We start from the raw sequence: 26,063 nt of genomic DNA on the forward strand, positions 1-26,063 counted from the left end.
AGACTCCTGCAAATTGATGACTGCAGCGGAACGGCGCTCTTGGGGCACCTGAATGCCTCCCTTTTTTCTCACCATTTTTCATGTACTTCAAAGAAGACAAAGAGGAGAAAGAGAGTGGAAAGGACAAAGACCAAACAAACAAAAATCCATTAAAAATGAATGACGGACTGAGCTGTGGCTGCCTTTGGCTCCGGCAAAACACCTCACAGGGCAGCAACTTCGGCTCCTCTTAGAGGTCAGCTAATCCTTGCCCTCAAGCCAGCAAGCTGTACAGCACACCCCAGGTACCACGTGACGCGGAAGCCAGAGGGTTTGTTGCACCAATTGTTACTATAAATACCACACCTAGAACATTCATTCGAGAGCATTGGGGGCGCTTCTGATGGGCTTAGCAGCTCATGGGGCCATTCGCAAACGGCCTGAGAAACTCCGTTTGAACGGTCACATAGGGTTGAAGATGGAGGCTCCTAGAAACGGCTATACCTATAAACCCAAGGGCACTGTGGTTGGTTCTCTTATGGTGAAATGATAGGATGGGGAAACCTTAGCCTGGAGTTACGGGACCTACTGGATTTGTTAATTTGGGCCCAAGGTGCAGCACTTACGGAGAGGTAAGGACCCCACTGCTCCTAATTAGTTATGTATAACAGCTGAGGGTCAAAGACAACTGTTTGTTGATCTATTCTTTTGATGGATTTTGTTGATTAAATACATGTGACAGCACTCTTCTAGGTACCGGGGACATAACGGTGAGAGAAAACGAGCTCCTGCCTCAAAAAACAACTGTTGCAATTCCAGATGTGTGGCAGCAGCCGAGTCTTTTAGACAAGCCACTGTGCCTCGGTGGGCACTGCGTTCCTGATATATTAAGTTATGGGACTGTACTATGTGAGCCATGAGTCTGTAACTCACTCTATGCTATCCATACATGAGAAAGTTAGAGATAATCACCGAGCCCAAATTGCCTATCTCTTTAGAGAAGGAAAACAAACAAACAAACAAACAAACAAAAATCTTCTAGAGTTTGCTGGATAAAACACAAGGTGAAAAGAAGACATTAAAACAGCCAGTAAGTAGGACTAGACTCTGAATTGACAAACCCTGTCTTAGACTGCCACCAAATACGGCCATGACAAAAAGCGACAGAAATTAAAAAGCACTAGAAAACTAAATCATTTCCAATCAGGTAAGGTCAGCCTGCAAATCTGAGCTCTCTAGGATCTTCAGGCAGACAAAAATCTTCTGTAAAGCTCCGTCTACGGGGAGTTTTAAGAGGACACTGCCAGCCAGGGAGTGAGATACGGGTGACATCCATACAAGGCACTTAACTGATTCTTCTTTTAAATTCTTTCCCAGAATTCTGAGCTTCCAGCTACCCATCTGCCAGAATGCTGTGTCCCCCTCCCCCACAGTGGTGGAGACCGTCCTGAACCATCATTCACAGCCTTCCATCAATCTCAGATACAAATCTTTGATGCTGGCTGTTTATTTCAGGCCTGTTTCGATATCCAGAGAAGCATCTAGTCATGGGCCCTGGCTAAAGACTCTGGAATTTTCTAGGAATGTGAACCCAAAGAAGAAATTAATTACTATGCTTCCTGCTGTCCTGAGTAGACCCAGGAGGGCAGATATCTGTAATTAAGGGATCGGTGATGGGGAAGAGTGTTTAGTCAACTCTTGATTGCCTGTGACTCTGTAATCAGGACTGGCCATGGGGAAGATGAATTCACTAACATTTAAGTTCTTGAACTATCTGAGGACTGGGTAGGACTTCCATTCTTCTAGGTATTGCAGAGAGTTTTTCCAGGTCAAAGGGGAAGTGGATGCTCTTTTGCTTTCTACGTTGTGGTGGGAAGACTGAAGGACAATCACAGAAGGGTCTGGGAAGAGAAGACCTTCAGAACTCTGTTTTGCATTGCTAAGTAATCTCGGTCTAATTTGGACTTTGTAATTCAGTTCATTGTGATTAGTCTCAGAGGGGGGAAATACCCCCATTTCATTTGACCAAACCTAATGAATGTCTTCTCTGGGACAAGAACTGTACTTGGGGTTCAATTTTTAAAATGAGACATGAATCCTATCTTAGAAAGGTCCATTTAGCAGGTGTGAAGGTAGCCTCAAGTATTCTAGCAGTCGGTCTCACCCCTGGTGTTCACAGTCTTGTGTCATTCTCTCTCCCTGAGTATGGGCTGGACTTTATAATGCCCCTCTAACAAGTGGACTATGATGTTAGTGGTCACTACCACTTCTAACATTATCTTATAAAGGACAAGCTTTTCACTGTCTCCTGTGCTTTCTTACTCTAAGCAAGATAACTTCAAAGTAGAGAGATCCCCTGTGATGAGGTCCATATGGCAATGGGGGAAGACACATGGGTTCTATGACATCTGGAGAAGATCTGAACCCTGCCAAGGATATGTTGGTGAACTTAGAATAGATCCTCTTCCAACTGAGCAACAGATAATTATTTTAGGGGGAGTGACATCTTTTTTTTAATTCCTATAGTTCAACATGGTTAAGTGCTACGATAAAGAAAGAAATCAAATTCCTGAGGTGGGGAAATCAGTAAATTATGCTGTGGAGTCCAATGGAAAGTCAGTTAGAGTGGGCAATATTTGAGCTGGGCCTTGAAGAACAAGTAGGAGTTGCCTAAGTAAAATAAAAAAAGGGGGAGAGGGGTTATACTAGGGAAATGAAATAGCAAGAAATGTTAGGAACAAGGCCCATTCATTCAAAGCTAAGTAACCAAAGAAAGAAATGGGGAATGGCAACAGCAATTGAAGTTAGAGGGAAAGGCACGAAAAGATGAGGGGCGGGTTCTACTGTGGGTATGAGCATCCTAACATGACCATGTGAGCAACGAACTGATTTGCCTGTAGCTGTGCATTTGTAAGGTGACACCGGCAGGAGGGCAGAGAGCAGACACAGCGAGGATGATTGAGGAAGATGGCCGCTTGCAGTAGCCAGTCAATGGATGCTGAGTGCACACAATGCTCTGGGCACAACAGCAGACAAAAAAATTCTGATCTAATTCAGGGTCCTAAGTGAAAGGAAGGCTTATTAATACTGGCAATAAAGGAAGTTGAAAGGTAGATTTGGTCAACCCAATATGATGCCTACCTGGACATGAGCACAGAAATAATTGAGAAGTCAAAATTGTCACTAACGTCATGATGGGCCACAAAGTAGAAAACAGGCCTGTTGGCTGAGCTGGAGACAGAAGACACGTGGACTGTAGTTGTGTACTGTTCTCTGGTATTCCTGTTGATGATGGAGCCATTACACCATGCTAGTCCTGCTAGATTATATGACTCAGTGATGTGACAGCCATCTTAGTTTAGTGCTATTACATTTTCACAATCATGGAATCACGCAGTGATGCATGACTCAAAACTCAAATGGCTGTGGGGACAGAAGTGTCCCTCAGGAAGTACCGGAGCTGGCTTCCCCAGAATGCAAAATAACAAGCTTCATTTATACACATTCAACTTGTGGGACATTCAGTGGCGATGTCTCAGAATCAGAACAAGAACATGGTTCTGTACTTAAGCAAAAAAGACCGTGCTAGGGATATAAATTTATAAAATTTGGGTGTCAGAGGTGGCCTTGGAACATGGAGAGATAGTTAGGGGATGAACACGGGGCAAAAGACTTGAGAAAACTAATTGGAATGTGAGGTGGGAAACAGGTGGCATTTTAAAACGCGCCAAGAACAGAACTCACTGAGAAAAACTGAGCTAGTGTGGGAAGAAAAGAAAACCTAATGAAAGAGGCATAGCTAGGAGTGGTAGAGGTAGGTGGATCTCTGTGAGTTCAAGGCCAACACGGTTTACAGAGTGAGTTCTAGGATAGCCAAGGATTCACAGAGAAACCCTATCTTGAAGGAAGGAAGGAAGGAAGGAAGGAAGGAAGGAAGGAAGGAAGGAAGGAAAGGAAAGGAAGGAAGGAATGGAAGGAAGGAAGAAAGGGAAGGAAGGGGAGGGAGGGAAGAGAATATGAGAGGGAGGGAGGGGGAGGGAGAGAGAGAGAGAGAGAGAGAGAGAGAGAGAGAGAGAGAGAGAGAACGAGAAGATATGATGGCATCTAAGGAAGGGAGGAGAGAGTACCACAATTCAGTGGGCAATGAGGTAAGACAAGACCTGAAGTGGACGTGTAGCTTAGGATAAGCAGCACTCAGCAGTAGCATGCTCTTGGGATAGCTAGATGGTTTCAGTACCATCAAGAGAAGAATTCACAAGCACATGATCTCCCAGAATGTTCTGTCATGGGCTTGGTACCATGCCTAAGCTCAGAAGTACCCTGTGAAATAATCTTTAGACATATCAAACTCCATCTAGGAGCAACAAGGTCGTTTTGGGGATGTAGGGTTCCCTGTCAGCCTCTGTTCTTCCCAGAGGATGAGTCAAATCCCAAAGGATGCCTTCCTTTTCTTCTGATCTGGGATGGAGGTTCTTCAGTGGTAGATGCTGAGCTTTGCTAACAAAGCTGACCCTTATCCAAGTAACAGCTTCTCCCCCAGGTCCAGAATCTGCCTAGTGAAAGTCATGCAAGTTCTCTGGGACGATCAAAGACAGGAAGCGAGGATGAATGATGGTCAAGCAGCAGTGTGGGTGGCCACAGGGAGCTTTAAAAAAAATACTCATGGGTCTTTCATCTCCTCCACTCGTTGTCAAGAGGTGATGGTGGGCACTCTCCTTAAGCAAAGACTGGACTTAAAGGCTGGCTTTTAACATTACAGAAATAAGGAAGTCCTCTACAGTCTTAGAGACTAAGTATTCTCTCTGCCTCTGTCTTTCTCTGTCTCTGCCTCCCCCCCCCTCCCCCACCCCCCACACGCATACACACAAAAATCACTGACTCTGGAGGAAGCCAGCTACTGTGCTTCCTGAGGGAAGCTTCTGCCCCACAGCCAACAGAGATCCAGCAGCCCAGGAGGAACAATGGCCATCCAACACACCCAAGTCAAGATCCTTTAGCCCTAGCTGAGCCGGGTTGCCGCAGCCTAGGAGACGCCCTCGCCAGATCACCCACACAGCTAAGCCAGCCCCACACTCCTGCCTTTTGAACTGAGATAGATGAGGGAGGAAGTCACTTTGTCGGGGATACTTTGCATCAACAGTTAATGCAGGGCAAACTAATACAACAGAAGGTCTGGCTGGAAGGTAAGAAAATGGGCCATCTGGAAGCTGGACAGGCGGCTCAGTGGCTAAGAGTATGGGTGTTCGTGAACAGAGCACAGGTTCAAGTCCCAGCCAACATGCTGGGCAGCTCATAACTGCCTGTCAGTCCAGCTCCAGAAGATCCATCAACTTTGACCCCCGTGAGCACATGCACTCACATGTGCATACACACACATACACACACACGCACAGGCACACGCACACGCACATGCAAATACACAGAGATGTAAACACATATTTAATAATAAATAAACATTAAGAAGAAAAGGCAACTGACACTTGACATAACTTCCATATCAGCAGAGTGTTGTCTCCCCCGCCACAGTGAAGCCTAGCACTGGGCTGGACAGCGAAGGGAAGAAGCCAGAGTTGGAGATTTATGCTATCTTTCCCCCCTGTGGGGGACCTTTTCTTTTTAAACATCATCTTATGTGAGTCAATGACGGTGGGCTGGAGAGATGGCTCTGTGGTGAAGAGCATTTATGTCCTGGGTAAAGGACCTGGACTCAGTTCCCAGTACTCTGCGTGGTGGCTCACAATCACTATGACTCCAGTTCAGATGTAATGCCCTCTTCTGATCTCTGTGAGCACCCGCCATATACATGGTGCACATACATATATGCAGGCAAAACACTCGTACACATAAAATAAAATCTTAAAAATAAAAAGGAGCCAATAGTGAGAACCTAGCTGATTTAAGTGACCATACCAAAAACTGAGTAAAAGAATCGAGTCTTCTTTTACTCTGCAACTCTTACTCTCCAACAACCTCACCGTTTCTATCTGTCTTTGCTTACCTGGCCTCAACCATGATGTGACTCCCAAGAAATTCACTCTACCACCATCACTGGCCTGTGGTGTTATGCTTGATTCTGGTCTCACCCTCACTTCCCCTACACTCCTTCCGACTCTCTGAGACGGTGTCTCACCTTCAACAAGTTTCTCATTCAGGTTCCTGAAACTTGTCCTCAGTGTGGGGAAGGCAAGGACTTCGCGGAAATCTGATAAGTATACAGCAAGTATCCACTGCCAGTATTTCGAGCACCTATTGGCGGGGGTGTGTGTGTGTGTGTGTGTGTGTGTGTGTGTGTGTGTGTGTGTGGAAAGAAAAGGCCTGCTGTTTCGACCAGGCTGGCCTTGAATTCACAGCGCTCCACCTACCTCTACCTCTAGAGTGTGGGGATTAAAAGTTTATACTACTATACCTGGCTTGAGTAAGTACCTTAATGACTTGTACTCCTAACATTCCCAACACTATTCACTGGGCTCGCTTCATTTCCCACAATCATCCTGGAAGGTAGACAAAAGAGATAGCCCCGATTTACAAAGGAAATCAAGGCTCAGAGTGGCTAAGGCAGCAAGACCACAGTGGAACAGAAATGATCTAGGTCTTCACACTCTAGTCTCTGCTCAAACGCAGCTGTGACACGTTTTGTCACTCTGCTTCCTTAATTGACACTTTTAAGTATAGTAATTCTCTCCCCCTTTTCCATTAATTTATTTATTCACTTTACATCCCGATAACAGTTCCCCTCCTCCCAGGCCCTCCCCCTTCTCCTTAGTGAAGGGGAGCTCCCCCCGCCCCAGTACCAACCCACACTGGCACACCAAGTCATTGCAGGACTAGGCACATCCGCTCCCACTAGGGCCAGACAAACAACCCAGTTAAGGAACAGGATCGGGAGCCTAGAATAACTGTCCACTGAGAGGGTCCACCCAGCAGCTGACCGAAACAGATGCATACCCCACGGCCAAACATTAGACATTGCTAGGGAAGGGAAGAGTTGGGGAAAGGATTAAGGGACCCAAAAGGAATAAGGACTCCACAAGAAGGCCAACAGAGTCACTGACTGGACCCTTTGGGGCTCCTGTGACTGAACCATCAACCAAAGAGCATGTGTGGGACCTAGGTTCCACCCCCCCCTTTTTGCATAAGGAGTTTGGAAAATGTATCTGCCTCAATTCTTCTCTTCATGCTGCACTGGCGTGTACTGTCCCCAAAGACGTCTTTGGATCATAATGCTTCATGTCTCTGATGAAGTCCCCAGGAAGCAGGGTTTCAAGTCCTCACCACCTGGCAGTGACTAATCTTGGAAAACCCTCGGGAACAGTTGCCCACGAGTGAGCCAGTTCAGCCCACACAGAGGCCCTGTTGGGGTGCAGGAAGTAGGTCAGCAGCCTGTGGCGGCATTACCACCTGCCCTCACTGGCCACAGCCCTTCAGACACCGTGACACTGGGAGATATCATCCCTTCCCTATATCTCAAGGTCCCACCAAATCTTGCTGGGCTACTCATTTCCACGTAGAGCCGGCTGTGCAGGCCCTCCCTAAGATCCCCCTCAAGTGACGGCCCATCACCAGTTCAGCGTCGAAGCCACGAGAGGAGCACAAAAGGACGGCTGGCATCCCAGGCTGATTTCACGTCAGACACCTCCACTGCACTGTCAGCTGAGAAAGGACAAGAATGTTCCCCACTCACTGTAGGAAAGAACAAAAGAGCAGACAGAAAAGAGGCCCCCGCCCCCACCCCACCTCACAGGCATCAGACTGCACCTCAATCAAGGCATCTACAACCTTACCCTCCACCGCCCAAGGCCCTGAGAAGGGTCCTAAGGTGTCGAATCTCCTTTTAAGCCCTTCCCCCTTCTATTTCTCCTCCCAAATTTCTCCAGATCATGAATTCACTTTCCCAATTGCAATGACAGGAGAATGGAACAGGTGACAACCAGTCTCCCTTGGAATCTGTCATTAAGGTTTCTTGAGACCCTGAGGTCCCCGATGTCCTTCAGTATCCTCAACATGCAGAAAACAAAATCACATCAGAGTAACATTGCTTGAAGGAGAAACATCCTTGGGACTGCATCAATGCCAGCACCAAACCCAGTGCCATCTGGCCCAGTGCTCGCACCCAGCCCCCAGCCTACCGCAGCGCCAGTCCTTGCTCACTCTCCGTCTCAGGCCACTCAATCCAAACTGACAGATCACTTTCTACCAATCAAATTCCTCCTGCGATGAATGTGAATTTTCCTGACAGTCTAACAAATATTTACCCAACAAGTTCGTGAATGAGAATTGATCTTGATGTTTACTCTGAGAGCTGAAGGAGTTGACTCTGACGTGGCTTTATTTCCCCCCTCTGGAGAAATTAGAGAGTTAGGGTAGCACAGGAGAGCGCAAATCAATGGCTATTTCCAGTTACCAGCATCTGTCTTCAGATTTAATAGAAACAATGCTCTCAGACCCACTGTCTACCCAGGCCGCTCAGTGTGACAACACCCATCGATATTATAGTAAGGCACGAAGAATGCCTCTCCTAGTCCTCTGGAAATGTAGACAAGAACCTCACAACTTTTGCAAGATACACAAAGCCCTTCTGGATGAGAGGTGATCAATTCCATCTCATAATCAGAGAAATGAAAGCAGCGACCATCTCTGAAATGGTTCTGGTCCACCTGAAGGAGAGCTGTGAGAGGATTCAGGATAAATCGTCAGACTTGCCTTCAGGAGAGCTAAATGGCTGGCGTGTGTGTTACCGTTCTATCCGATATTCATCCCAGACATCACTAATCAATTCAGCGTGTTCTTCCAATCCACATGGATAAGACCTTAGGATCTGCCGCAAAACATGTTTCAAAAGCATCTGCCCCCCCTGTGAATTTACACACAAGAAAAATAAAGCCTACTTGCTACCTCTGAGCTAGAAGTTATTGAGCGTAATAGGTTAAAAGCCTGGTGTGAGAACTGAGAAGGCAAACCTTTAGCAGGTCATAGGTCAAATACATAACTCCTGCTTTCTTGTCTGTGAGTCAGTGGCCCTAACCGATGAAGTAGGACCACAAAACGAATGGCTTTGTTTTATAGTTGGTCTCATTGACAATATTCCAACAATTACATAGCTCTGTATCCACAGAAAATCTGCAACACCCTTTCAAAAGGGAGATTTTCTTCAAACGTTGTCTAGTTTTCGCTAGACCATCAATTCAAGAGGTCCACACCAAGCCCCTTTAAATAAGCCCTATGTCTCTCATTACCTAAGATAAACTCTAAGAGCCTTTACCTGACAAGCCACCTCAGCCCTTTACAGATCTATGCCTTTCCCACTGACCCCATGCCCTAGCCAACAGTCACACAGAAAAATATTCATTGCCTGGCTCCCTCAAAAGCCCCCACAAAGCCCACTCCTTCTGCATACTTCCTTCTGTACACAAAGACACTTCTCCCAATCCCCACACATAGCCAAAGTCAACAGCTAATTGTCTATACTCTGGCTACACGAATACCTGTTCACATGACATTAGCTTGGGTGTCACGGGAACATCTTCCAAATGCCCACCAGAGCTACTGGGGATATCAGACCCGCAGTTCTGCAGGCTACCAAGAGCTCCAAATGCAGACTGCATATTGAAATGGGAGGTCCATGCTCACTTCTTTCTGGGGTACCCGCCCAGTCTTCATTCCTTCTAACCTGACTAGCCATTCCTTCTATTCCTCACTAGCCATAGAACATTTTGCATCAAATGAGTGACTCTATCAATACACATGTGAATAAACAAAATGCCACTTCCACTGTCTTTGAGATCCAGGGACTTCCGTTCATCCTTCAAGCCCAGTGTCAGTGACCCATTTCCAGAAGCATTCTCTGCTCTCCAGTGCAGACAAGGGGACCCCAGTGCAGGGAGGACGGAGATGATGCTAATGGAGAAGCCTGCCTCTAAGCCTCATGAGAGCTCTCAGGCCTACAGCATGCTGCCTTAAAGAATGCCATCAGGAGGCTGGGTGGCCATCGAAGCCCCTGTCCACGGTCAAAGCAGGAACTCCCACCTGAGACTGGTAAGAACGGACCGGCATTGCTATGGAGATGAGACCACATTCGAACTGACAACAAATCAAATCTCTTATTTGGGTTCCAAACCTGGACGCCCACACCTTACCCGCCCCGCATCTCTCTGTTGCTTAAGAGCTCTCTCTGATTGCTGTCTTTGCACACATCACCAATACTTCTCTCTCCCTCTTTTGTCTCGGGAATTTTTTGGTTTGGAGAACAAGAACCTCAGAGTGGAAATTGCAGACACTAGTCTCCCCATTTCCACAATGCATAAGAAAGGTTTCCTGGCACCCCAGTGCCTCCCGGATGCTAGAGGGCACAACAGTCACTAGCAGGGAGGTTTTAAACCTTGGCCCATGCTTCAGATCTACCGGGTCCAGAATGGGCAGAATCTGCTTATCAGTTAGGGTCCTGGAGAAACTGATGTGGATGACCTTCCATCCCCACTTGGAGCCCTTGGTCAGATCAACAGACTATGATGGCCATCGCACTTGAGTCCTCCTTGGTCCAAGAAAGGGTCCCAAGCCTTTCTGGCCCGTGTGCTCCTTTTAGTGTAAGGAGTGAGGCAACAGGTGCATATTACCATTTTTGTTAAATTGGAAAATACTTAAACTCAAAACAGGCAAGGTTTAGGACTCTCTGCTCTGTCTTGGCACCACCAAACTCTGATTCCATCCCTAGGAAGTCTATCTTTCTCTACCTCACAACCCCCTCTTAACATACTCCTAAGTGTTCCAGACAGGGCTGTGCTTGATCAAAGGATATCAACACACACTGGCCTCGGTCCAGTTACGGGCCGGAGACCTGGCTCCTGCACATGATCAAAAGACCTGGGTTTCCTCGCAGGAGCTTCAGACATGCAACACCCATCCACACGCTGTCCCCAAGGTAAGTCCTTTTAGATGACAAAGCACTCAGAATTATGAGAAACAAACTCAAATACCCAACCTAGTATTTGTGGGATCAAAGTGACTGGGATAGAAAGGGCAACCAACCAATTGACTGTGTAGTTCCCTCTGTATCATCAAGAAGCGCGGACTGTCTGTGTAACCTAGCTAAACAATAACCGAATATAAACAGAGCCGGAATAGGCATTGCCTGTTGCCATTTTCTATTTCACTGTTCATTCACGTGTTTTAGGAAGAATATGCATGAGCCAAAATCAAAAGGGACAGAGTAGGGGCTCAGTGGTTAAGAGCACTGGCTGCTTTTCCAGAGGACCTGAGATTGATTCCAAGCACCCACATAATGGTTCGTAACCCTCGGTAACTCCAGCTCCAATGAATGACACCCTCTTTTAAAAGATATATATATTTATTTATTTAATGTATATGAGTACACTGTAGCTGACTTCAAACACACCAGACCTCATTACAGATGGCTGTGAGCCACCGTGTGGTTGGTGGGAATTGAACTCAGGACCTCTGGAAGAGCAGTCAGAGCTCTTAACCACTGAGCCATTTCTCCAGCCCCCTAATACCCTCTTTTGGCCTCTGTAGATATCAGGCACACAAACGTCTATGCAGGCAAAACACACATACACATAAAATGAAAAAATTTTAAAACCAAAGGGGGCGGCAACATGATAGCATAGTCCTGGCTTGCTGAGGGCAGTTACTGAGACAGGTACACTCTCAGTCCGGCTGGGGCTGCACTCCATTGTCCTAATGGCTCACACCACACTCTATGCCTCCCTGCACCGCTGTCATGTGCCCATCTTATACTCCATGTTCATCCAAAGGCACACTCTTGTGCATACCCGCTCACCTCCCTCTCTTACCGCTATCGTGGTTAAAGCCAGCGTCCCCCTACCCTGCACCTGTCCCAGGCAATGCAGCTGCTGCTGCCCAGTCTCTTCCCACACAGGGACCGCATCCCAGCTATGCCCTGCCTCCCCCACTCCCGCCCGTTTTGCTGATCAAATTCTTCTCTCATGTCTCTCCATTTTGTTTTGCCCATTCACTAGGAAACTATATAGGCAATCAGACTACATCCCCTTTTCTATGCCATATGTACCCAGCTCCCTACATCTACACTCTTTCTTATATTGCCTGACAATACTCTCTTATATAGTCAGGAATGTTACCCAAAGCCCCCACCAACCATGGAGCCCAACTTCTCAGCCTAGAAGGCTCTCACTATGATCCTTTTTGTAGCCTCTCTCTTATGAGCATACAAGCTGTAAATGTTTCCGTCTTCTAAAATGACCCCTCCCCTGTGAGTGCAGAGTTTCTTTGCTTCTCCACAGTCCAGTTTTCCTTCCACCTCCCCAGGTTCCCAGAAGCCTCTTCTCTGTCTACCTAACTGGGTCTTTCTCCTCACCTGACTCCTAACTCTTCTGACTGGATCAGTTTCATTTCCCCTAAACAGCATCCACACACCTTTGACTTCTGAACCTCTTCCTGCATCATGAACCACACTGCATCATTCATTGATCCATTTGCAATGGAAGTTGGGAGCCCAAAGGACTGAAAGTAGGAACAATCCAAGGTGGGAAAGGAGTTTGGGGAATCCTTATCTCAAGGAGCAATGGAGACCCTGCCAGTCAGGAGGGGAACCCTTGGTTGGAGGATTTGAACTCCTGAAGGTAGAACACAGAGCGAACAGATAATAAGGCACATGGAACAAGCTTTACAAACCAAGTTCTACTTTCAATCACGAGTAAGTAAAGCAAACAAGTAATAGGAGGCTACAGAATAGTGGTTCTCTGCAAATCAAAACCACCCTGAGATTCCACCTCACACCAGTCAGAATGGCTAAGATCAAAAACTCAGGTGATAGCAGATGCTGGTGAGGATGTGGAGAAAGAGGAACACTCCTCCATTGTTGGTGGGACTAGAATAGTGGTTCTCAACCTGCGGGTCACAACCCGTTTGGAGGTGGACGACCCTTTCACAGGCGTCACATTATCAGATATCTTGCATATCAGAATTCACATTATGATTCATAACAGTAGTAAAATTACAGTTATGAAGTAGCCATGAAAATAGCTGTACGGTTGGGGTCACCACAACTCAAGAGACTATATTAAAGGGTCACAGCAGTTGGAAGGTTGAGAATTGCTGAACTACCATAATGAAAGTGGAGAAGAGCAAGGAGTAAACAGGGCAGAGAGGAAAAGAGCTGGTGCCACCTGCTCACTCAGGAAACAAGAATTTTTACATTTTCCTCTGTTTGTTGTTGTTGTGTTGTTGTCCTTTGGAGACAGGGTGTCATGTAGCCCAGGCTGACCTCAAACTCACTCTCCATCGCTGAGGATGACTTTGAACTTCTGATCCTCAGCTGGGATTACAAGTATACACACTGCACCTAGCGTTTGCAATGCTAGGGCCTCCCGTATGCAAGCCCAGGGCTTCGCATATGCTAGGCAAGCACTCTACCAACTGAGCTACACTGCCAACCCCATTTCCTCTCATTCTCATTATTATTTAGTTTGTTAAGACTAGGTCTTGTTAATCAAATTCTTTAAAAGATACCAAAACTCACTCCATCTCTAACGCATCCCAGGAGGGGAATTAGCATTATTAATGCTAATTTAATGAGATGCTCCCTGTGTGCTTAGCACTTCTCACACACTTCTCCATTTAACCTTTAAACAATCTATGACTAAGGTTTATTGATGAAGAAGCTGAAGCCCAGAACATTAAAAAAAATTTTTTTAAGGTGACCTAAGTAGGAACTGGCAGAGGCAAGTGCAAGACATCTTATTCTAACATCCATGTGGGGAAGAGTCATACAGCCCTCAGTCACAAGACACAGGCCATTGCAATGTCCCTTCCTCTGACAAGATATGATGAGCGGCTCTCAGAGGACATGGGCTTCTGACCATTCTGGTCACCTCCCAAGCCAGAGGAATTATTCATTGAAATCCTGGTTCCCTATCATACTCCACTCTCTCTGTCCACACTCCAGGCTGTCCTTGTGGAAAACATGAAGCTACAAAGTACAAATGTGGGAAGAGGGAGACCCATTCCTGGCTCTCTCACAGCTAAGCTAGCTTGCAGATTAAAGGCCTTCCCATAATTCCCTAGGCAGAACCAGGTCGAGGATATGGCCAATTTCTTCCCTCATGGAACTAAAGGTGAGGAGCTGTGCCCAGAAACATGAAGATCTGACAATGGCTCTCCTAGGTTTCCATTTCCTCCTTTGTCAGTTCAGCACTAGGGACTCTTGCCTGCACCCAAGAGCCAAGGGCAGAGCAGTCCTTGTAGCTAACATGGCCTTGTCTGGAATGGGTCCAGTCTGCAGATGATGAGGCTTGACTTCTCTAAAGCCAATAGTGGGAAAGACCAACGTGATCCTGCAGGGGTGTAGACCTCAGTCTCCCTCCTCTGCACACAGAGACCCTGATTCTAGCCAGACCAGCTTACCACCTGCCCTCTCTGGGCAAGACAGAGACAGAACTGGGAGTAGTCAGGTCAGAGGGAGTTACAAATCTAGGTAGACAAAGACAGAGAACCCTCTGCCTTAAAGACATGAATAAGTAGTGTTGTGGGGGAGAAGGATATAAAACATCGTTATCCTTCCAGACCCCCACCAGTCCAGCGATGTCTAGTAGTGAAGACTCTACAAGTATCTTTAAAATAAACCATCCTCTACTTAAAATGCGAACAAGATTTGGGGCAGGAGCACATAGTCCCAATGCTCTAGCTAACCCACACACTGTCAGCGCACAGGCAGACTCTGATGAGCATTGAGTCCAGTCTCTTCTTTAGATGCAGGAGGAAAGTGGTCTCCAAAGGTTAAGCAGCCTGCGGCTGGTCATGGGGCATAGTGAAAGCAAGGCTATGCTCTAACCAGCTCTGCTAAGTCTTTATACAATGTGGTCCTGGGTGACCAAGGATGGGGTGAGCAGGGATCTGGAATCTTGGCATTCTGCTGCAAGGGCTGCCCCTTCCACATGCCACCACAACAAATAAAGAGCCCTTGGGATCTTAGCCAGATGACTGTCCCCTCCCTGGCCCTGCCTTCCGGAAGGATGAACACAGAGAGGAGAGCCAGAGCCAAATTGGTCCTGGGTATTGTCTGCTCTGCAGCCAGTTCTCTATTTCCCTGCCTCCCAAGAGGAAGAACTTTCTAGAAGGAATACCTCCAAAGGACTTTACTCATCTTTTGGTTACTGGAAGCAAGGTAAGAATTGAATGTATTAAAGATCATAATCTTTTTAACATCACGTTCTCACCAAAACAGTACCCTAGGGTTCTCAAAAGTCAGCTGCCGACTAATGCCACATTGGATCCATTAATTACAAGGATGGAGAGTGACTGCACTTGAAGTCGCTAGCCAAATGATGGCTGTGACCCAAAATGAGGTAATGAGAGGCAACAAAATTGGGGACAGACAAAGCATCCTGCCTGTGAGTGAGAGGGATCATGGGTCTGCAGAGTTGCCCAGCTCAGGAAGCCTGGTCAAGAGGGAAGCTTGCTCTTTGAAACTGAGCAATTCGCTTCGCTAAGTAACCAAGGTTCACTTAAATACTGGCGTAAGCCCCAGGGCTCAGTAGCCAATCAACGGTCAACAGGATGAAGGATTCTCCCAGAGGCCAACAGGAGTCCTGTTGGACTAAAGGAAGAGTAACAATCTACAAATGGAGGTGGGTGAAATATCTAGAGAATCAACAGAAGCTCAGGGACCTTGGCTCACGGGGAGAAGGCCCATGAAAATACCAGTCTCAGAACAATAGCAAAAAGCCCAGAAAAAACAATATTTGAATACTTGCCTTACCTTGGACAAATTATTGTTCTCAATCTCAGTTCCTTTGCTGTAAAGTTGGACCACCTCTTACCTGAGAGGATCATTAAAGAAGACAGCGAGGGTAGAGATTAGGGTGACATGGGTGTGGTTGGTGCACAGTGAGCCTGGATCCTTTCTCTACCTTAGACTAAAGGGCAAGCACCATCGGAGGCAAGGCCAAGGGAAGCTTGGTTCCCAGTGAGCCTGGAGGAGTCGGAACAACTGTCTAAAAAGGGCTTTCAAGGAACATAGAGAGCGTAGCTGTCCTGGGTCTCATGGGTATTGGTAGGCGCACTCAATGGCCATCCTTCATTAATGTTCCTCTTTCTATCTGGGGAGCCCTTGGATGTTCTTCCCCTAAATGAGGCATGCGGCAGAAATGAGCTGTGATTATCACAGCAGCTAGAGCAGAAGGGCTAGGGGAACAGGGAGAACAGTGATCTGCAGTTTCTTGGAATTCATGGGGGAGAGGGGAAGAAGGGCTCTCGCTCCCTCTCTTAACTAATAAGCAGAGATGCTTTTCTTTAAAGGCAACTTCTAACCTCAGCAGACTGCAGTCACCCCTTGGACCTTTTGCAATGCACTTGACACAGCCATCAGAGGTAGGCAGGACCTGAGGTGGTTTTAGCAGCCAAGTGCACAGAACAGACACAGGACATTGCCTGCCGGGAGGAATGCAGGCTGTAACAGATCAACATGGGCAGCAGTCTGAAGGCAGGCGAAGGAAAGAGGGAATGCGCAAGGGTTTAATGAGGTCTACACTGAGTCTACAGGCTGCAAACGGGCCTGTCAGATCCCACGGAGCTGGAGTTATATGGGGTTGTGAGGTGTCCCACATGGGTACTGAGAACCAAACTCGGGTCCTTTGTAAGGGCAGAAAGGCAAGAAGGAAGAGGGTGCAATCTAGAGGCTGTTACAATTATGCCTTTCGTTAGAGGGAAGGTGGCTGCTCTTATATTGTAGCTGCATGCTGCATTCTTTGAGTCCAGTGCTCTGCTCCTGTTATCCATGCAGACACCAAGACAATAGTCATTGCACATTCTGGCTAAGTAACGTGTAACGGCGAGTGGACTAATGCAAACAACAGAGAAGACACATGGGGTCTGGACCAGTCCAACATAGCCACATGGCTTCGGCCCTTCTAAGTGCCTTCTAAGAATCTATTCATTCATCTGCTAAGTGGGACAGTGGCTTCCAACAGGGCTTCTAGGAATATTACATTGAGAGTGAAATGGTGATGGTTTAGCATGGCAGAAAGTACCAGCTCCTTTTGGGCTACTGTGGAGAAGTGGCCCCACATTCTTTGCCTTCTCAATCCACACTTCTAACACATGGCTGCACCTCTCTCAGCTTCAGAACCTAGGAGGGAAGGAAGCCATCAGTGAAATAAAATACAGAGGAGAGGGACAGACAAGTGTTAGAATTGGAGGACTCATGGGATGGGGCAAGCGTGAGTTTGTGCTACCCTGGCAGAGGACCTGGGTTTGGTTTTTAGCACCCATGTCGGGTATCTCACAACCACCTAGAACTTCAGCTCCGTGGGATCTGACAGGTCTCACGGTCACTTGTATTCAGATGCACATACCCATTCACTGACACACATAAATAAAATGAAATAAGGGGCTGGAGAGATGGCTCAGCAGTTAAGAGCACTGGCTGCTCTTCCAGAGGTCCTGAGTTCAATTCCCAGTGCCCCCATAGTGTCCCACAAGTGTCTGTAATGGGATCTAAGGCTCTTCTGTTATGCAGGTATACCTGCAAATAGAGAACTTTTATACATAAGTGAATAAGTCTTTAAAAATAAAATGAAATAGATCTAGTTTTAAAGGTTAGAGGTTACAAGCTCAACTTCTCGTTCCCGATAAGAGGCAAATCAAATTATCTAGATAATGAAGCCTCAAGACATTTCTACACCCAACAATGGGCATGGCTAGCATCCCGGCCATTTCCCCCTCTTCTTTCTCTTCTTCACTTTACCCTTAGTGACTGACCTATCATCCTAAAGGATTAAGTACATTTAGTTCCAATTTGACCAGAATAATCATAGGTTTAGATCTCAAGTTGAAATAGGATCTCTGGGACCAAGTGACCAGTGGGACCTCCCCAGATATACCACGCTGCTCCTCCCAAGTGCATGTCAAACCAGCAAGTGATGAAAGAACAACCCTTGGCAGGAAATGGCCATGGAATTACCAAGCTTCAGGGGCAGCACTCAGAAAGATGCACACTGGACCAGTTAGACATCACACAGGCCGGAGACACTAAGAGTCTTTCAAGCCATCTAGAAGGAATATGATTGCTGCTTTGCCCGTGAGGACTAAGAAGCTACCATTCATCACAAGACAGACACTGTGGGATGGGGAGAATGGATGAACCAAACTTTCTTGGCACTCACAGCTCAGCTACACTTAAATCCATCACACAAATCCTTACAAGCTCATGAGGGGGCCCTACTTCCTGCTATTCCTAATTCTTTTATTGTGGATCACACCTCCTCTTGATGTCAATGCTGACAGGATATCCACGACCTGCCTTCTCTTCTGGTCATGTTCCTCTCTGGTCTGGTTCCAAACCCCCATGCCTGCTCACATCTCTGAGCTTCTGCCCATCTACCGCCCGCTGTTGCTTTCAGTGGCCTGTCTTCTCTCTGTCCACATCAACTCCATCCATCCTTCTCTGAAGTCTTGTCCCCACATCAGCCATCACTGGTGTCTCTCCTTGCTGAGCCTGCCTAACATCTGCAGTTTGCAGCAACTTGGCATTTAATTATGCATAGCCTTGTCTTAAATAATATGTTAACCACCTGTCTCTCCTCCACAAAAACAAAAGATGTCTGACATGGCACACTGGAGAACCATACTTTAAAGCCATAAAAGGCAAAGAAAAAAAGGCTTGTGTTTCAGCAATACATATTCTTAAAAAAGAAAGAAAAAGAAAGAAATTTGACTAGAAAACTCAGACCTTACCAGCGATCTCTAGTACTTTTATCACGTCGACCCCCTCGAGTGTCAGATCCCATCCCTATAGAGTGGAATTGGTAACCTAAACCATTAGGGCCCTAACTAGCAACCATCTATGTATGAAAAGCCTAAAGCCAGCCACTCCCATGAGCCCATGGAAATCATCCCTCTTTGCTTCTCTTTATGCCCTTCAGAACCTCACACCATATTGCAACACAGAAGGCATTCAATCAGTTATTGAACGATTGATCTGTAGCAAAAAGCAAAAAGGATTATTACAGAAAGTAGCGGTGGTCTGAACATACTGATTTATTTTCCCATCATGGACATAGGGTTGATATTCAGGAAGGTAAAACAGACCATTTTACCCAAAGAAGTGTTCAAGATTACAAACCACCAGTATGTCCAAATCCATAACCCGGCCAAGCAGATGTGGCAGCACTAGCCTCATGGTGGTGTCTCACTTGCTCCCTCAGCAGATGCTCCTTTGGTAGAGTCGCAGTCCACAGAAAGCTCCCTTCACGCACAGAACACAGCACAATGGTCGCTTCTTTAAAACAAGCACATCGAAAACAGTGTGCGCAGAACTTCTTTCCCCAATGACTTAGGTGCTCCAGAAAGGAGGCTAACCACTTTCCTCCCAAGTAGAATTTTTTGTTTATAAAACATTGTCTTCTACTGGGACCCTTCTGCCTGACCAGCTGGGGAGAAGCTAGGAGACAGCTGTGAATGTCAGTGACATCACTCCATCCCGGCTGGATGGAATGGGGATGCCCTATTAGCAAGCACGTAATTCACTCACATGGGAGATGCTGGAGGCTGTGGAATCCTTGGAGTTGAGAACTGGTAGCTCACAATGAAGCGCTCCACAGTGGTGGCCTCTTGGCCTGACTGACTTCTTCACATCTGTGGCATTTCTCTGGAGGAAATTGTCTCTTCCCACAGTAGTCACATTCCAGCTGGCGTCTTGTATCACCCAATGAGTGACATTGCTTCAGTGCAAACAGAGCATGCGCAGAAGTAGAGTTTTCTTGACGCTAAGACACATTCTTGGAACCAGTCTTGCCCATGTTTCTCCCATCGCTGGTGCTAAGTGGGCGCTGGCTCCTTTAATGTTAACCCCATGTGTTGCAGAGTTAGACCTCAGGAGGTTACCTGTCCCATTCCCCTAACTCCGCACAGGGAAAAGATGTTGGTTCTTGACTACTAGTGAGTCTACCTTAGCCTCCAAAGACTAAAGTTGTTCTCAGTGTCAAAGAGTTTGTCTATTTGCTCTCAATCACCCAAGTCACTTCTCCTGTCCTCACAGGAAATAGTAAATGGTCAGTGTCCCTTTTCTCAATGACACGCTGAAGTTATTAAGTGACTAATGCTTCTTTCCAAGTTAGACAATCCCTAACACTAAACATCTCCTTAAAGGGCTTACTTGCTCTTACAACACACTGCTAATAATCTTTCCTGCACTTTTTGATTTCTTTCAGTCTTTTTATTTCATCTGAACATGGTCTTATCACTGCTGATAGCAATATTAATATAGCCTAAGAATTACTTCTCAGCACTTACACATCTTTCCCAGCCTAGCCTTCTATCATGCACTCAGGTAACACAGTACCCATTGGATAGGGTTCTAATAGGACCATCCGGGTCTATCCCGTGTACAACTAACCTTGGCAAATGGTGGCTAATAACAACACAGTCAAACCAGGCAGAGTGGCACACTCTTCTAACCCCGGCATTTGGGGTTCAGTGGTAGAACTCTTGCCTAACACCCCTAAGACTTTAAGTTCAATCTCCAACATTACAATAAAAGTAACATGCCAGCACTCAGGAGGATGTTTCAGGAGGATTAATAAATTGAAGCCTGGAACATTCAGTAAGACTCCGTCTTTTCTCCCCACCATTAAAACATAGTAACAAAAGCAACACAGCCAACATAATTGAATCGATTGGGTCAGTGATAAACCATTGCTAACCATTGTCGATGACGCTCAAAAATTATTTCCTATTCTGGTGTAGGGAAGATCAGTTAACCAAGACAAGTGTGCTCCTCATACAATAACCATTATATACCATTATATATGTAAAATATAAAGCACAGGATTTGCTGACTTTAAATAATCTCCATCCCCCTAGTCTATCCTGAAAACTCACTTCCAAGTGATGCAAACACAGGGTGAAGCTTGAAACAAGAGAAGGCATGAAAACACACCAGTTCCAACCACCTCCTTCTTTCAGGAAACTCGAAACCCAACAATAAGTCTCACTAAAAGGCACCCTGGGTTCTGAAAGGGTACCCAATTCTCTTAAGACATTTAATTGAGCATCTCCTAACCATGGCAAAAAAAAAATCTCTTCAGTAATTTTTAGCATGACAGCTGCCTCCTGACATCCCACCTCCCAGTCTCCTCTTTCAGGATCATCCCTGTCTTCAACTAGTAGGACAATTTCCTTTCAGTAGGAAGCCTCATGTTAGGAATTGTCTCCGCTAACAAGTATGGGGAAATAATTTCTTACGAAGAGATAAAATAAAACGTTGTGGGATGTGTTATGATCCTGAATAAAACCACAAGAATTTGAGATCTTGGGAAGAAATGTATCTCAGTAACTTCAACATCTCATAGGTAACCGCATTCGGAAGCCATAACCAAGTCATCAAAGCACTCCAGCAACAGCCCAGCTCTTTACCTTCAGCAACTCCCCACCTTTTGTGCTTATCATTTATCTCCTAGAGACAAAACTCAAGTACCAATGTTCACGTCGACACAGGACCTACTCATTTTCATGCTTAAAAACAACAGAAGCTGCTAGGAATGAGGGGATTTATCAGCCTGTTCTCTGGGAGTTACTGTCAGGTAGGATTTGGTTATTCCTAGACTCTTCAGTAAACACACTCTGTTGTGGCTTGGGCTCATCACTGGAAGCTTTTGAAGAACCAGTGGTGGGACCTTTTGCCTCTGAAAACCTTTCATAGTGAGGCCTTTAATGTTTCTATTATGAATGGTTAAACGCCCCTCTACCCTTCCACTGGTGACATGAAACTTTTCTCTTGATCCTAAGGCTTAAAAGAAGAGCCAACTGTTAGCATCACCACCCCCAATTAAACGCATGCTATTCTCTGAGTCAAGGACCATCAAAACCTCGCCCCATGGACAGACTGTCCATTTTTGCAGAGTCTTTTCTGAAGCAGAACCACGCCCATTCATGTACACATTGTGTACAACCCCAGAGAAGGGCAGCTCCAATAGATGCCTGACTTACAAAACCTGAGTTATTTATAATCTAGGCCTTTACGGAAAAAGCTCGTGAGTGTCCATTATAAACAGGAAATGAAAAGCCTGTTCAGAATCACCTCTACCCCAGCAAGACCAAATGAGACATCGCTGATCCAAGCAAGCAGTGTTTGCAAATTCAAGAGTCCATCCAACCCTCTTACAAGCACCTTCTATAACAGAGGCACATAAAAGCTAAAGTAGTTAAGAGACAAAGAATTAAAGAACAAAGATTCTGGAAGAATCTGTATCTATAGATAAAGCTACACACACACACACACACACACACACACACACACACACACACCGCATACAGGAAATAGGGGTGAGATTTTTGCTGGTTTGGGGCTAAAACCCAAATTAGGTTCTGATCACATGGAGTTCTTAGAAGGGATGTGGCATGATGGGCAACCTGCTGGTCAGCGATAATAATGCAAAATGAAAACATCTGTAAACTACACAACCTTACCCAGAGTTTCATAGACAGGCTCTTTCTTGGACATGCAGAAAAAAAAAGGGACTAAATGGCAACGTGTTTTCTGCTAGAAACATACCCCAAATCTCTGATGTGCTGACCGATGGATGACAAAGCTCTATCCAGAGACCACCCAAGTGCCCTTTCCTATCATACAACCCCTGTAAGCCAGGAGACGCCACCTACATCCCTGAGTCAACATGAGGGTCTACTCTTCTCAAGGATTCTGAGCAAGGCATTCCCACCTCAACTTCAACCTTATCCAGACCTCTAAGTCCAAAGCCATCAAGATGCATTCCAAGTATGTCCTGTACGTAGTCATGCTTGGTTTAGTCCACACCAAGAGGATCTTCAGTACCTGATTTCCTTCTACTACTCCCAAACGTCTTATTTAAATGGAGAGGTTTCACCAAAATGTTAATGTTTTACTTCTCTTGAAAAGCTGGACGACAGCTGAGCAGGTGACCCAGTTGGTAAAGAGCTTGCTGTGCAAACACGAGTATCTAAAAGCTGGACATAGTGGCACACACCTGTAATCCCAGTGCTGAAGACGGAGAGACAGGAGGATCCCCAGGGCTTTCTGGGCAGCCAGTGAGCTCCGGATTCAGTGAGGGATCTTGTCTTAAAACATGAAGTGGAGAAACTATTAAGGAAGACACAAAACTTTAACCTCTGTCCTACACACATAACACAGACACACACACTAACACATACAACCACACACACATACCTCATTCACACACACACACACACACACACACACACACACACAAAAGCAGGCATACCCCCCCACATACACACACTCACACTACCCAACACACACGTACCTTACATACATATACACACAAGCATGAATACCATACCTTCACACACACACATGCATGCATAACACACACTCACACATTCTACCATCTCCCCCAACACAAACACTACACACCTACACACACACAAACAGGCATACCCCCATAGACACAAATATTCATACACACATGCTCACAAACATGCACAAACACATGCACGTGTTCACACCCCCACCACACATACATGCACAGCTAGAAAATCTGAGAAGCCTGGACAGTTCTTCATCCAGCATCCTTTGAGCAAAGAAGCAGCTGCCCCATGCAAACTGAGCTGCTCTCTGGCACTACACACTCTTCTTGTCCCCGTGACCTGAGGCTGAACACCTTGCCTGTTTGCCTCGCTGGATACCTGTTCTGCACCCATCTTCCTCTAACCCATTATAGTAAGTGGTGTGCTTGAACTTCACCCCAGGTGCTAATCCTCCATAGTGACTAATAAGTTCGCAAGTGGAAAAAGTGATTTCCTCTTCTGTTTCTCATCCTCAGGCTTAGATATACACCTTGCTCCTCCCTCTTGTCTGTGAACATCTACAAACACAAAGCATTCCTGGCCAACCACTCACCACCAGATGCTTGAAAATGACAGCCACTGCCTTCGAGACCTGCGACTGAGGGCACCTGAATACCCTGAGTCTCTTTTAACCCTGGTCATTTACACTGATATTACAACCCTATGATAACTCTTTATCCTAGTAAGCATCACCATGACAGCGAAGTCTTAGTCATAAAGAAAGACACCCATAGAGAAAGTCTTAGTCATAAAGAAAGACACCCTTTTCTAGAATGCTAACCAGAAGGAAGATTTCCCTTTCAACCACTTCTTTCTAGAAAAGATATTTAATTCCCAGAGTAACCTAGAACTAGGTTCTACTGTTCTAAATCCTCCAGATAATGGGGGTATGTAATGAATGTGTGATATCTGCTTCATACTCCAAGTGTTGATGGACAGATGAATAGATAAACAACATGTGCTTTATACACACATTCAATCCCCCAATGAGGGAAATGTCAGCACATGCCTTAGCATAGACTATCCTGGAAGATAATGTGCAAAATGAAATAAGTCAAAGGACGAATATTTGACAAAGAACGAAATTGCATGAGCCCATTTATTCAAGATATATGAGGTAGTCAGATTCACAGGGAAACGGAACAGAATGATGACACCACACAGGTTATCCCTGTGACCAGGGGCTGGGAAGGAGAAAAGTTGATGCTTAAAGGGAGTGTTTCAGCTGGAGATGAAACAGTTCTAGACTGTCCTCAATGACATGAAGATACTTTTACCACAGAACTATACACTCAGTGGTTAAAGTAGTGAGCTTTACCTTTTAAATATTTTATCACAATGTATGAGGGCAGGGCCAGGAAGATGGCTCAGTTGAGTTTTGCCAGGCAAGCATAAGAACCTGAGTTCAGATCCCAGCATGCACATGAGAAGTCAGAAGGGACAGCAACGCATCTGTAATCCTAGTGCTGGTAGGGAGAGGGACAAAGACAATTGGATCCCTAGTGTTCACAGTGTCAGGACTTGGGCTCAGTGGGAGATCAAGTCTCAAAAAATCAGGTGGAGATGATAAAGGAAAACATACAACATCAACACCAACCACACACACACACACACACACACACACACACACACACACACACACACACACACGTACTCATACATACAAAAATAAAATACAAAATTCAAAGGGGGAGATAGGGATGTTAAGGACCACAAAATATTAGGAGTGGGAAACAACCTCCTTTTTAGTACCTAGAAAATGTTAAGTTTAAAATGGAAGCTGCATGTGACCTTCATTCTAAGAAAGATAAAACTCAATGGCAACAGCTCTGAAATGTCACACTCCACCTCCACCTGGCCCCCATGGGAACAGGTCCACTGCTCAGAGGGAAACAGCCGACCTCACGGATAACCTAGATGACCCTTCGTAGCATCCATCTGAACCTTCAGGAAAACTCTACCCAAATGGGTCCACCTTAGAGCTTGCACAGCTGTCAACGTGGGGAGCCTAACCCAACAGTAGCTTTCAGGCAATAAAAAAAAATGGCAGCCTCGAATCTTTTTCCAAGCATAAGCTCAATCTCTCATAGCTGTGCAGAACTTCGGCAGCAGCACAATAGCAACATGGAACAGGCGTGCTATGCTTTGCACATAACCAGGATTTTGATAATTCTGTTTTGACCATGGAAGGATGGTAAATGGGGTTGATGATGGAAGGATGGGTGACAGTGACTCTGAGCTGAGAATACACCAGGTACCACTCACTTCTGATGCCCCTTCCTGGCATTCAAGCCAGTGGCAACTGCTGTCCCAGAATGCACTTCTAAATAAAACAAATCCTGGGCGTGCAAGGGAGCTGAGTCTTTGCAGGAGTTCTTTCCACACATGTTGTAAGTCACTTATGCAGGATGAGGTTGACAAGCAAATCTTACAGATGTTCTAAGGCCATCAGAAACAGTCTTTTATTTAGAAGAAACTTACACAAACGTCACACAAACCCTACATCGTCGCAAAGCTTTATCACAATTCTACATATATCATAACTTGTGACTGTGGGTTGGAGAACAGATTATTATTATAATTAACATTTTTGACAAGGGACATTTTCTATCAGAAAATGATAGTAAGACACTCTTGGTGACATCCCCCTTCTCTCGAGTGGGAAACCTGACGGGTCTAATGGAAAGTCTGCCTGTCTACCCTTCCCTTTCAATGGCAGGTGAGCTTTATTCTCAGGCTGAGACATTTTA

General features: G+C 45.9%; 1 protein-coding gene across 2 annotated transcripts in view; it reads right to left on the bottom strand.

Moving 5' to 3' along the window:
• Dpf3 (double PHD fingers 3) overlaps positions 1-26,063 on the bottom strand; it is a 274,033-nt gene that overhangs the window by 22,011 nt on the left and 225,959 nt on the right. The gene's annotated exons all lie outside the window — the stretch shown is intronic.

Source organism: Rattus rattus, chromosome 7 (genome assembly GCF_011064425.1).
Source record: "Rattus rattus isolate New Zealand chromosome 7, Rrattus_CSIRO_v1, whole genome shotgun sequence".
Lineage (NCBI taxonomy): Eukaryota > Metazoa > Chordata > Mammalia > Rodentia > Muridae > Rattus > Rattus rattus.